Below are 13,987 nucleotides of genomic sequence, written 5' to 3' on the forward strand. Positions count from 1 at the left end.
AAGCCAATATTGACAGCCCGGGCAACAGCAGTATGTACACATGTAACTGGCTGGTGTACTCAGGTGGCATGTGTACACGTGTAACTGGCTGGTGTACTCAGGTGGCATGTGTACACGTGTAACTGGCTAGTGTACTCAGGTGAAATGTGTACACGTGTAACTGGCTGGTGTACTCAGGTGAAATGTGTACACGTGTAACTGGCTGGTGTAGTCAGGTGAAATGTGTACAAGTGTAACTGGCTGGTGTAGTCAGGTGAAATGTGTACAAGTGTAACTGGCTGGTGTACTCAGGTGAAATGTGTACACGTGTAACTGGCTGGTGTACTCAGGTGAAATGTGTACATCTGTAACTGGCTGGTGTACTCAGGTGAAATGTGTACACGTGTAACTGGCTGGTGTACTCAGGTGAAATGTGTACACGTGTAACTGGCTGGTGTACTCAGGTGAAATGTGTACACGTGTAACTGGCTGGTGTACTCAGGTGAAATGTGTACAAGTGTAACTGGCTGGTGTACTCAGGTGAAATGTGTACACGTGTAACTGGCTGGTGTACTCAGGTGAAATGTGTACAAGTGTAACTGGCTGGTGTACTCAGGTGAAATGTGTACAAGTGTAACTGGCTGGTGTACTCAGGTGAAATGTGTACAAGTGTAACTGGCTGGTGTACTCAGGTGAAATGTGTACACGTGTAACTGGCTGGTGTACTCAGGGGGCATGTGTACATCTGTAACTGGCTGGTGTACTCAGGTGAAATGTGTACACGTGTAACTGGCTGGTGTACTCAGGTGAAATGTGTACACATGTAACTGGCTGGTGTACTCAGGTGGCATGTGTACACGTGTAACTGGCTGGTGTACTCAGGTGGCATGTGTACACGTGTAACTGGCTAGTGTACTCAGGTGAAATGTGTACACGTGTAACTGGCTGGTGTACTCAGGTGAAATGTGTACACGTGTAACTGGCTGGTGTAGTCAGGTGAAATGTGTACAAGTGTAACTGGCTGGTGTAGTCAGGTGAAATGTGTACAAGTGTAACTGGCTGGTGTACTCAGGTGAAATGTGTACACGTGTAACTGGCTGGTGTACTCAGGTGAAATGTGTACATCTGTAACTGGCTGGTGTACTCAGGTGAAATGTGTACACGTGTAACTGGCTGGTGTACTCAGGTGAAATGTGTACACGTGTAACTGGCTGGTGTACTCAGGTGAAATGTGTACACGTGTAACTGGCTGGTGTACTCAGGTGAAATGTGTACAAGTGTAACTGGCTGGTGTACTCAGGTGAAATGTGTACACGTGTAACTGGCTGGTGTACTCAGGTGAAATGTGTACAAGTGTAACTGGCTGGTGTACTCAGGTGAAATGTGTACAAGTGTAACTGGCTGGTGTACTCAGGTGAAATGTGTACAAGTGTAACTGGCTGGTGTACTCAGGTGAAATGTGTACACGTGTAACTGGCTGGTGTACTCAGGTGGCATGTGTACATCTGTAACTGGCTGGTGTACTCAGGTGAAATGTGTACACGTGTAACTGGCTGGTGTACTCAGGTGAAATGTGTACACATGTAACTGGCTGGTGTACTCAGGTGGCATGTGTACACGTGTAACTGGCTGGTGTACTCAGGTGGCATGTGTACACGTGTAACTGGCTAGTGTACTCAGGTGAAATGTGTACACGTGTAACTGGCTGGTGTACTCAGGTGAAATGTGTACACGTGTAACTGGCTGGTGTAGTCAGGTGAAATGTGTACAAGTGTAACTGGCTGGTGTAGTCAGGTGAAATGTGTACAAGTGTAACTGGCTGGTGTACTCAGGTGAAATGTGTACACGTGTAACTGGCTGGTGTACTCAGGTGAAATGTGTACATCTGTAACTGGCTGGTGTACTCAGGTGAAATGTGTACACGTGTAACTGGCTGGTGTACTCAGGTGAAATGTGTACACGTGTAACTGGCTGGTGTACTCAGGTGAAATGTGTACACGTGTAACTGGCTGGTGTACTCAGGTGAAATGTGTACAAGTGTAACTGGCTGGTGTACTCAGGTGAAATGTGTACACGTGTAACTGGCTGGTGTACTCAGGTGAAATGTGTACAAGTGTAACTGGCTGGTGTACTCAGGTGAAATGTGTACAAGTGTAACTGGCTGGTGTACTCAGGTGAAATGTGTACAAGTGTAACTGGCTGGTGTACTCAGGTGAAATGTGTACACGTGTAACTGGCTGGTGTACTCAGGTGGCATGTGTACATCTGTAACTGGCTGGTGTACTCAGGTGAAATGTGTACACGTGTAACTGGCTGGTGTACTCAGGTGAAATGTGTACACGTGTAACTGGCTGGTGTACTCAGGTGGCATGTGTACATCTGTAACTGGCTGGTGTACTCAGGTGAAATGTGTACACTTTGTGATAAAACACTCCGGGATCGCCTTTGCTGGGGTCAAAGGTCACGTGCATTCACCATGAAACTCAGGCGCAGAGCTGGGATTCGGGTATAACTGACACTGGGTCAGGTTTATTAATGGTGAAAGCAATGCATAAAGGAAATAAAACATAAAACAAATCCTTGCCTGTCCGGCACTAACTAAACAATGGACAACCTAACTACCAACTGGCGGGCTTCTCCCGTCCAGCCAAACCACAGTTGCAGTGGGCACTGCTTCCACCCACGTGTGTCTCTCACACAGACAGGCTCTCTGTGTTCCCAGGCTGAGACACTCACACAACCACCTGGCATCCTTTTATATCCACCTCCCATTATTCATTAGTAACCAGGTGCGATACTGACCAGACTAGGCCACATAGGAAAGGTATCTGGGCGAGATATACCTGCCCTCATCCACTATTCCCACATGATTCTCACATATCCCCCCCTTCTGCTCAGACCACTCTGGTCGAGCAATGACACCCGCCAAACAGTGCACTCGGGACAGGGCATCTGCATTCCCCATCTGTACCCCTGGGCGGTGCTCCACCGTAAAAGTGTAGGCCTGCAGGGCAAGGAACCACCGGGTCACCCGGCTATTCCGCTCCTTGTTCAAGTGCATCAACTTGAGAGGGGCATGGTCAGTGATCAGCCTGAACTTTCGGCCCACCAGGTAATATTTGAGGGCCTCTAGAGCCCACTTAATGGCGAGGCACTCTTTTTCTACGACTGCATACCTTTGCTCGTGTTTATTCAGCTTCCTGCTGAGATAGAGGACTGGGTGTTCCACTCCGTCCCTCACATGTGGCAGTACGGCCCCGATACCGGTATCAGAGGCATCCGTTTGTACCACAAACTCTCTGCAGAAGTCCGGAGTCACCAGTACGGGTTGAGAGCAAAGTGCCCGTTTTAGGCTAAGGAAGGCTTCTTCAGCCGCTAAACTCCATTTAATCATGACGGAGTCTTTCCCTTTTGTAAGATCCGTCAGGGGGGTAGCGATGGCTACAAAATTGGGTATGAACCGGCGATAATAGCCGGCGATCCCCAGGAAGGCTTGCACCTGCTTCTTGTTGACAGGTTGTGGCCAGTCCTGAACCGCCTGAATCTTATCGAGCTGGGGTTTAACAACACCCCTCCCAATTACATACCCCAAAGACCGGGCTTCTTCTAGCCCGATGTGACATTTCTTGGGGTTCGCGGTTAGACCTGCCTCCCACAGGTCGTCAATCACAGCTTGCACTTTCTGGAGATGAGTCTCCCAGTCCAAGCTGTAAATGACAATGTCATCCAAATAAGCCGAAGCGTACTGCCTATGTGGCCTCAAGACTCAATCCATCAGTCTCTGGAAGGTCGCCGGTGCCCAGTGCAGTCCAAACGGCATATACACATACTGAAATAAACCTTCCGGCGTAGCAAATGCCATCTTTTCTCTGGCAGCCTCCGCCAGAGGGATCTGCCAATACCCCTTTGTTAGATCTAGGGTCGTAATAAACCGGGCTTTTCCTAACCGATCTATTAACTCGTCGACCCGGGGCATAGGGTAGGCATCAAACTTTGACACCGCATTCAGTTTCCTGAAGTCATTGCAGAACCGGATGGTGCCGTCCGGTTTAGGAATTAGCACAATCGGGCTGGACCAAGCACTGTGCGATTCCTCAATGACTCCTAACTCTAACATTGCCTTCACTTCTCGGGAAACGGCTTCACGGCACGCTTCCGGGATTCGGTAGGGCTTTACGTGAACTGTGACACCAGGTTCCGTTACGATGTCATGTTTCATTAGCGTAGTCTGCCCGGGTTTTTCTGAGAAAAACTTTTGGTTGTGAAGTAGAAACTGCCTGACCTCAGTCTTTTGCCGCTCCGAGAGAGTCTCTGCAACCCGTACCTCCGGTACGGTATGCGAGCAGACAGGACGGGCCAGCTCCGCTGACAAGGCAGACCGATCCTTCCAGGGTTTTATCAGATTTACATGATAAATCTGTTCAAGTTTCCGTTTACCTGCCTGGCATACTTTGTAGTTTACTTCACCAACTCTTTCCTTAATCTCAAAGGGGCCCTGCCACTTTGCCAGGAACTTACTGTCCACCATGGGGACCAGGATCAACACCCTATCTCTGGGTGCAAACGTACGGATCTTGGCGCCCCTATCATAGATTCTTTTTTGGGCTCCCTGAGCCTGCATCATATGTTCTTTGACGATAGGCATAACAGCCGCAATACGGTTCTGCATTTGTGTGACGTGATCTATCACCGTTTTAAACGGAGTGACCTGACCCTCCCAGGTTTCTTTGGCGACGTCTAACAGTCCGCGAGGACGTCGGGCGTACAATAACTCGAAAGGCGAGAATCCCGTGGAAGACTGGGGTACTTCCCTGATGGCAAAAAGCAAATACGGAAGTAAATAGTCCCAGTTCTTCCCATCCTTGTTTATCACCTTTCTCAGCATCTGCTTCAGAGTTTTATTGAACCGTTCGACCAACCCGTCTGTTTGAGGGTGATACACGGATGTGCGTAACGGTTCGATTTGTAACAATCGGCAGAGCTCCTTCATTACCCTGGACATAAAGGGAGTCCCCTGGTCGGTGAGTATCTGTTTTGGTATACCGACCCGACTAAACACATGCACCAGTTCCTTGGCAATCGTCTTGGTGGCCGTGTTACGCAAAGGGATGGCCTCCGGGTAATGAGTGGCATAATCCAAGATGACCAGGATATGTTGGTGTCCACGTGCAGACCGTGGAAGGGGCCCAACTAAATCCATCCCAATCCTCTCAAACGGGACTTCAATAATAGGTAGGGGTACCAAAGGGCTACAGATCCGGGGCTTAGGTGCAGAGGCTTGGCAGTCAGGACAAGACTCACAATATACTCGAATATCGTGATGCATGCCTGGCCAAACAAAACAGTGTAATATCCTTTCGGTGGTTTTCTGGACTCCCAGGTGACCTCCCATCACATGTCCGTGGGCCAGGTCCAGGACCTGCCGCCGGTAGGGTTTTGGCACGACTAATAGTTGCACCGTATCTTCCCCCTTTTTCTCTATCTGATAGAGTAAATCATTCTCCAGAACCATGTAAGGATATGCCAGCCTAGAGCCAGGTTCTACGGGTACCCCATTTATCACTTTTACATTTGTCCTAGCCTGAGAAAGGGTAGGATCCTTTATTTGCTCACTTTGGAAGTCATCTTTCTGAACTTCTAAATCCGGCAAACTGGGAGGTGGACGGCTGTCGGCCTCCTCCTCTTCCCTGGTCTCCTCCGTATCACCCGCCATGACTGAAAACGGGAACTGCAGGTCATTTCCAGCAGACTCTTTCCCCGAGTCTTCCGGGGAGACCTCTTCCAGGGGTTCGGGACCCACACGCGCCCTGGGAGAAGAATCATGTAAACTATTACCCTGTGGTATCAACTGATTCTCCCACAATTGCCAGAAGTGGGGAAAATCCCGGCCCAGGATAACATCATGCAATAACGCCGGGACGAGTCCCACTTTATGTTGCACAGACCCATAGGAAGTAGTAATGCATATGACCGTGGTGAGGTACGAACAGGTAGTCTCCATGCACACACGTTACAGAAAATTTGTCTGATGGTCCAGTCGGGGCTGACACCAGACTGGCCTTCACCAGAGTCACCACACTTCCCGAGTCTAACAATGCCACCACATTTTTTCCATCAACAGTTAAATCGCACAAGTGTTTTTCCACATCCTTTTGACCAGCATTCACACTCACTACCCGTGCAACCATAGACATGCAGTTTTTAGAGTCTGTGACGTCGCACTGCATGGGTTCAGTAGTGAGCGGACAGTTCGCAACAATGTGTCCCATCTCTTGGCAGCGGAAACACCTAACGTGCCCCTTGCTTAGACCATAGTTCGTTACTCTCGGCCTCGCAGTGCGGGCAGTCCCGTTTTCCTCCCCCACTGTCTTAGGGATTTTTCCTTCTCCCCTACTCTGTTATGATTGAGTCACCGTAGGAGGCAAAAACAGAAATGCTAGCTAAGTCCTGAAAACCAGAGAAGTTGGCAACTATCAGATTGCAGACCCCTGAACCTATCAACACAACTAGCAGTAGCCGTGGGGGGTTCCTACGATGACCTAGACCCCTCGATCACAGCCGGAGAGATACATAGGCCTAAAGAAGGAAAGGGGAAATCTAACTGCCCCAGAGCAGACCCCAAAGCAATAGGCAGCCCCCCACATATAATGACGGTGAAGCAAGATGAAAACACTTACACAGACAGAAAGACAGGCTGAGCAAAGACGGGGCCCACAAACTACCTAGATAGGAACGGATAGGAAGGCTGCTGTCTGCAATCTGCCAAAACCCTATCAGAGACAAAAGCCAATAAGCTGATAAAAAAATGGCCCTGAAGCAACTAAGCTTCAAAAACTAAATCAGCACTCAGGTACTTTCAGAAGACAGAGCTCAAGGAACACTGCACACTCCAGCAGGGAATGGCAGAATCCAAAAGCAAGAAAAACAAAAACAAATCTTAGATGCAAAAAGGCAAAACAGAAAACTTAGCTTTAGGAGAGCAGGAATCAGACTGGTGTCCAAGAGTCCACAGAGAAATCACCCGCAGGGCAGAAAGGGAGTAGGCTGCCTTAAATCCAGTCAGTGACTCCACTCAGCCAATCGTCTTCATTAGTCCCAGGTGCCTGATAATCAGGCTCACTACCTTCCTTCACTAGAATAGGGAGTTCACCAGGCCTCAGTGACGGAGGGGAAAATGAACTCACAACACTACTCCCTGGAACAGTCTTACCGGTTCCACGTGGAGATGATGAAGAACGAGGTGGGGTAGCGTTGTCTCGGAGTCCTTCCGCCACGGAGTAACGTTCAACCAGATCCACCAGTTGATCTGCCGTCGTAGGATTTCCATGGCTTACCCACTTCCTCAGGGCTGGCGGTAGAGCTCTCAGGTGCTTGTCCATGACGACTCTCTGGATTATCTCTGGCGCTGTCAGCACCTCGGGTTGTAGCCACTTCTTCGTCACGTGGATCAGGTCGAACATCTGTGACTGCGGTGGTTTATCCGGCTGATAAGTCCATTGATGCACTCTCTGTGCACGGACAGTGGTCGTCACTCCCAGCCGGGCCAAGATCTCGGCTTTCAGTTTGTCAAAGTCCTGCGTGGCTTCAGGTTCTAAGTCATAATACGCCTTTTGGGCTTCACCGGAAAGAAACGGGGCAATCAGGCCGGCCCATCGTGCCTTCGGCCATTTTTCTCGCACCGCCGTCAATTCAAACGTGGTCAGGCACGCCTCGACGTCATCTTCGGTCGTCATCTTCTGCCAGTACCGACTCACGTGAATCACTCTCGACTCGGCTTCCAGGTTAACCTCAGGTAAGCTTGCCAAGCGCTGCGCCACCTGCTGGAGAAGCGAACGATCGGTAACTGCCATGTCCACCAACTCCTTCAGCTGGGCCATCATCACCCGATTAGCTTCTTGCTGGACGGCGGTGGACTGTACCAGCACTTTCACCACGTCCTCCATGCTCATGCTTCCAACGTGATGCCCACATTCTCCACCACAACGTGATAAAACACTCCGGGATCGCCTTTGCTGGGGTCAAAGGTCACGTGCGCTCAGCATGGTACACAGGCACACAGCCGGGGTCCGGGTATAACTGACACTGGGTCAAGTTTATTATAGGTGAAAGCAATGCATAAAGGAAATAAAACATAAAACAAATCCTCGCCTGTCCGGCACTAACTAAACAAGGTACAACCTAACTACCAACTGGCGGGCTTCTCCCATCCAGCCAAACCACAGTTGCAGTGGGCACTGCTTTCACTCACGTGTGTCTCTCACACAGACAGGCTCTCTGTGTTCCCAGGCTGAGACACTCACACAACCACCTGGCATCCTTTTATATCCGCCTCCCATTATTCATTAGTAACCAGGTGCGATACTGACCTGTTATGAATGAGTCACCGTAGGAGGCAAAAACAGAAATACTAGCTAAGTCCAGAAAACCAGAGAAGTTGGCAGCTATCGGATTGCAGACCCCTGAACCTATCAACAACAACTAGCAGTAGCCGTGGGGGGTTCCTACGGTGCCCTAGACCCCTCGATCACAGCCGGAGAACTACATAGCCTAAAGACAGAAAGGGAAATCTAAACTTCCCCAGAGAAGACCCCAAAGCAATAGGCAGCCACCAACATATAATGACGGTGAAGCAAGATGAAAAAACACTCACACAGATAGAAAGATAGGCTGAGCAAATGATGGGGCCCAAGCTAACTAGATAGGACAGGATATAAAAGCTGCTGTCTGTGATCTGCCAAAACCCTATCAAAACAAGAGCCAACAGCTGATAGGAAAAAAAGCCCTGAAGACGCTAGGCTTCAAAAAGACTATATCAGTACTCAGGTATTTTCTGAAGACAGAGCAAAAAGGAATTCAGCTCACCCCAGCAGGGAATGGCAGAAATCAAGGAAAACAATGCAAAACAAAACCAAAACAAAAATGCAAAAAGTAGAGCAGAAAACAAAGGTTTTGAGGAGCAGGAATCAGACTGGTCTCCTAGAATCCCTCAGAGAAATCACCAGCAAGGCAGAAGGGCGTCGGCTGCCTTATATCCAGTCAGTAATTCCCGCCACCCAGTCATCATCATCCTGCCCAGGTGCTTGGTAATCAGCCTCACTACCTTCCTTCAGCAGAAGAGGGGGGTCATCAGACCTCAATGGTGAAGGGGAAAATGAACTCACAACAGTACCTCCCCCTTGAGGAGGGGTCACCGAACCCTCATCCACGCCACCAGGGCGATCAGGGTGAGCCCGATGAAAGGCACGCACCAATCTTTTGGCATGAATATCAGAGGCAGAGACCCAGGAATTATCCTCCTGCCCATAACCCTTCCACTTAACCAAATACTGGAGTCTCCGTCTAGCCAGACGGGAATCCAGTATCTTCTCTACCTCATATTCCATGTTACCTTCAACCAATACAGGGTCCGGAGGTGCCACCCCAGGAACTACTGGTTCAACAAACCTCTTCAACAAGGACTTATGAAACACATTATGGATTTTAAATGTAACAGGAAGAGCCAAACGAAAAGAGACCGGATTAATAATCTCCAAAATCTTGTAAGGTCAAATAAATCTAGGCTTAAACTTAGGAGAAGCCACCTTCATAGCGATATTCTTTGATGACAACCAAACCATATCACCAACCTTAAACTGGGGACCAATGGTCCTATGTCGGTTGGAAAACCGCTGGGCCTTTTCCTGGGAGAGAGATAACTTATCCACCACTTGGTCCCAGATCTGGTGCATTCTCTCCACCACAGTGTCAACACCTGGGCAGGCAGAAGGCTCCACCTGCCCTGAAGAAAATCGAGGATGAAACCCAAAGTTACAAAAAAAAGGTGACATCAAAGTGGCAGAACTAGCTCTGTTATTTAAAGCAAATTCGGCCAAGGGAAAAAATGAAACCCAATCATCCTGATCAGTGGAAATAAAACATCTCAAATACGACTCCAAGGTCTGGTTTGTTCTCTCCGTCTGCCCATTGGTCTGAGGGTGAAAAGCAGAGGAGAAGGACAACTGAATTCCCAGCTTGGAACAGAAAGTCCTCCAAAATCTAGGCACAAACTGAACTCCTCTGTCAGATACAATGTTCTCAGGAATCCCGTGCAAGCGAACCACCTGTTGCAAAAACAGGGGCACCAACTCAGAGGAAGATGGCAACTTAGGGAGTGGTACAAGATGAACCATCTTAGAGAACCTATCACAAATCACCCAAATAACAGTCATTCTCTGAGATACAGGCATATCAGAGATGAAATCCATTGAAATATGGGTCCATGGCCTCCCGGGAACCGGCAAAGGCATCAACAGCCCACTAGAGCGAGAACAAGGTTTAGACCGGGAACAAGTCCCACAGGACTGCACAAAATTCCTAACATCACGAGACAAGGTGGGCCACCAAAAAGACCGACTCACCAGATCTCTAGTACCAAAAATACCTGGATGACCAGCCAATGCAGAGCAATGAACTTTAGACATCACTCTCTTCTTCCACTGGTCAGGAACATACAACTTTCCACTGGGACAACGCTCAGGTTTGTCCTCCTGGAACTCCTGGAGCACGTCTCAAATCGGGCGAGATGGCAGAAAGAACTACCCTTTCGCCTAAGATGGTAGCAGGCTTGGTCACCACAGGAGAATCCGCAAAGAAGCTCCTAGAGAGAGCGTCAGCCTTGACATTCTTAGTGCCAGGAAGAAAAGAGACCACAAAATTAAAACATGTAAAAAACAAGGCCCACCTAGCCTGTCTAGGGTTCAAGCGTTTGGCCGACTCCAGGTAAATCAAATTCTTGTGGTCAGTGAGGACCACGACTTGATGTTTAGCTCCCTCCAACCAATGTCTCCACTCCTCAAATGCCCATTTCATGGCTAACAGTTCCCGATTCCCCACATAATAGTTACGTTCAGATGGAGAGAACCTTCGGGAAAAGAAAGCACAGGGATTCATTTTAGATGTTACAGGATCCTTTAGGGACAAAACAGCTCCTGCACCAATCTCAGAAGCGTCCACCTCTACCTGGAACGGGAGTGAGACATCAGGTTGCCGCAAAACCGGGGCAGAAGTGAATCTTCGCTTCAGCTCCTGAAAGGAAGAAACAGCCTCCGGAGACCAATTCAACACATCAGCACCCTTCTTAGTCAGATCAGTCAATGGCTTGGCAATTCTAGAAAATTTTGCTATAAATTTCCAATAAAAATTAGCAAAACCCAAAAACTTCTGGAGGGCCTTCAAAGAAGTGGGCTGAACCCAATCATAAATGGCCTGTACCTTGGCCGGGTCCATTTCAATAGTTGACGGAGACAAAATAAATCCCAAAAAAGAAATCCTCTGTACCCCAAAAAGGCATTTGGATCCTTTGACATACAGGGAATTCTCCCTCAAGATCCGGAACACAGTCCCAACATGTTCCACATGAGAATCCCCAACATATAATGATGGTGAAGCAAGAAGAAAAAACACTCACACAGATAGAAAAATAGGCTGAGCAAATGATGGGGCCCAAGCTAACTAGATAGGACAGGATAGAAAAGCTGCTGTCTGTTATCCGCCAAAACCCTATCAAGTCAAGAGCCAACAGCTGATAGGGAAAAAAGCCCTGAAGACGCTAGGCTTCAAAAAGACTATATCAGTACTCAGGTATTTTCTGAAGACAGAGCAAAAAGGAATTCAGCTCACCCCAGCAGAGAATGGCAGAAATCAAGTAAAACAATGCAAAACAAAACCAAAATACAAATGCAAAAAGTAGAGCAGAAAACTTAGCTTTTGAGGAGCAGGAATCAGACTGGTCTCCTAGTATTCCTCAGAGAGATCACCAGCAAGGCAGAAGAGTGTCGGCTGCCTTATATCCAGTCAGTAATTCCCGTCACCCAGTCATCATCCTGCCCAGGTGCTTGGTAATCAGCCTCACTACCTTCCTTCACCAGAAGAGGGGGTTCATCAGACCTCAATGGTGAAGGGGAAAATGAACTCACAACACTGACCAGACTAGGCCACATAGGAAAGGTATCTGGGCAAGATATATCTGCCTTCATCCACTATTCCCACATGATTCTCACAACGTGTAACTGGCCGGTGTACTCAGGTGGCATGTGTACACGTGTAACTGGCTGGTGTACTCAGGTGAAATGTGTACACGTGTAACTGGCTGGTGTACTCAGGTTAAATATGTACATGTGTAACTGGCTGGTGTATTCAGGTGAAATGTGTACACGTGTAACTGGCTGGTGTACTCAGGTGAAATGCGTACATGTGTAACTGGCTGGTGTACTCAGGTGAAATGCGTACAAGTGTAACTGGCTGGTGTACTCAGGTGAAATGTGTACACGTGTAACTGGCTGGTGTACTCAGGTGAAATGTGTACACGTGTAACTGGCTGGTGTACTCAGGTGAAATGTGTACACGTGTAACTGGCTGGTGTACTCAGGTGAAATGTGTACACGTGTAACTGGCTGGTGTACTCAGGTTAAATATGTACATCTGTAACTGGCTGGTGTACTCAGGTGAAATGTGTACACATGTAACTGGCTGGTGTACTTAGGTTAAATATGTACATGTGTAACTGGCCGGTGTACTCAGGTGAAATGTGTAATCGTGTAACAGGCTGGTGTACTTAGGTGAAATGTGTACACGTATAACTGTCTGGTGCACTCAGGTGGCATGTGTACACGTGTAACTGGCCTGTGTACTCAGGTGGCATGTGTACACGGGTAACAGGCTGGTGTACACAGGTGGCATGTGTACACGTGTAACTGGCCGGTGTATTCAGGTGGCATGTGTACACGTGTAACTGACTGGTGTACTGAGGTGGCATGTGTACATGTGTAACTGGCTGGTGTACTCAGGTTAAATATGTACATGTGTAAGTGTCCGGTGTACTCAGGTGAAATGTGTAATCGTGTAACTGGCCGGTGTACTCAGGTGTCATGTGTACATGTGTAACTGGCTGGTGTACTCATGTGCACACGTGTAACTGGCCGGTGTACTCAGGTGAAATGTGTACACGTGTAACTGGCCGGTGTACTCAGGTGAAATGTGTACACATGTAACAGGCTGGTGTACTCAGGTGGCATGTGTACACGTGTAACAGGCTGGTGTACTCAGGTGGCATGTGTACACGTGTAACAGGTTGGTGTACTCAGGTGGCATGTGTACACGTGTAACTGGCCGGTGTACTCAGGTGAAATGTGTACACATGTAACTGGCTGGTGTACTCAGGTGGCATGTGTACACGTGTAACAGGTTGGTGTACTCAGGTGGCATGTGTACACGTGTAACTGGCCGGTGTACTCAGGTGAAATGTGTACACGTGTAACTGGCCGGTGTACTCAGGTGAAATGTGTACACGTGTAACTGGCTGGTGTACTCAGGTGGCATGTGTATACGTGTAACAGGCCGGTGTACTCAGGTGAAATGTGTACACATGTAACAGGCTGGTGTACTCAGGTGGCATGTGTACACGTGTAACAGGCTGGTGTACTCAGGTGGCATGTGTACACGTGTAACAGGTTGGTGTACTCAGGTGGCATGTGTACAAGTGTAACTGGCCGGTGTACTCAGGTGAAATGTGTACACGTATAACTGGCTGGTGTACTCAGGTGGCATGTGTACTCGTGTAACTGGCCGGTGTACTCAGGTGGCATGTGTACACGTGTAACTGGCTGGTGTACTCAGGTTAAATATGTACATGTGTAAGTGTCCAGTGTACTCAGGTGAAATGTGTACACGTGTAACTGGCCGGTGTACTCAGGTGGCATGTGTACACTTGTAACTGGCTGGTGTACTCAGGTCAAATGTGTACACGTGTAACTGGCCGGTGTACTCAGGTGAAATGTGTAATCGTGTAACTGGCTGGTGTACTCAGGTGAAATGTGTAATCGTGTAACAGGCTGGTGTACTCAGGTGGCATGTGTACACGTGTAACTGGCCGTGTGCTCAGGTGAAATGTGTAATTGTGTAACTGGCCGGTGTACTCAGGTAAAATGTGTAATCGTGTAACAGGCTGGTGAACTCAGGTGGCATCTGTACT

The 13,987-nt window shown here is 48.6% G+C and overlaps 1 protein-coding gene across 3 annotated transcripts in view; it reads left to right on the forward strand.

The window, feature by feature from the left end:
• Nucleotides 1–13,987, forward strand: part of SLC39A4 (solute carrier family 39 member 4) — a 138,125-nt gene that overhangs the window by 99,976 nt on the left and 24,162 nt on the right. The window lies entirely within an intron of this gene.

The sequence above is a fragment of the Dendrobates tinctorius genome, unplaced genomic scaffold, assembly GCF_039654945.1.
Source record: "Dendrobates tinctorius isolate UK_male_01 unplaced genomic scaffold, ASM3965494v1 ptg000235l, whole genome shotgun sequence".
Classification (NCBI taxonomy): Eukaryota; Metazoa; Chordata; class Amphibia; order Anura; family Dendrobatidae; genus Dendrobates; species Dendrobates tinctorius.